Source organism: Sinocyclocheilus grahami, unplaced genomic scaffold, assembly GCF_001515645.1.
Source record: "Sinocyclocheilus grahami isolate Dianchi unplaced genomic scaffold, SAMN03320097.WGS_v1.1 scaffold17187.1, whole genome shotgun sequence".
NCBI lineage: Eukaryota > Metazoa > Chordata > Actinopteri > Cypriniformes > Cyprinidae > Sinocyclocheilus > Sinocyclocheilus grahami.
In genome coordinates, this window is record NW_015516490.1 from 3,993 (window position 1) to 4,581 (window position 589).

The following is a 589-nucleotide window of genomic DNA, read 5'->3' on the forward strand; positions in this document are numbered from 1 at the left end:
CAATTTCATCAAACCTACCCAGAGCTGGGCTGCCCAAAAGCATTGGAAGCATAAGTAGATCATATAGAACTTTGCTGCCAATGGTTTCTACAGCTAAATATGATTTTGAGAAACTCAGCCCAGTTACAGAGCTACTGACATGTGTGTGTGTGTGTGTGTGTGTGTGTGTGTGTGTGTACACTGGTGTTCACTACATTATGGGGACCCACAAGTATAGTAATGAAGAAACAAGCTTATAAATAATACATAATGAAGTGTTTTCAAACATAAAAATACAGAACGTTTTGTGTGAGAGGTAGGTTTAGGGTAAGGGGATAGAAAATACAGTGTACAGTATAAAAACCATTATGCCTATAGAATTATGCCTCTCTCTCTCTCTCTCTCTGTGTGTGTGTGTGTGTGTGTGTGTGTGTGTGTGCGGCGTCCGCTAGGTGGCGCGTCCTTGTGTTCCATACTAATGCAACGAATTATATCTCCCGTACAGTGACACTACATCAGTTTACATTTGCAAACATTAATTTTGCCATTAACTGAAATAATCCAGTGAGATTTTTGTATGCAGACGGAGCCCGACAACAGAGGTATGGGC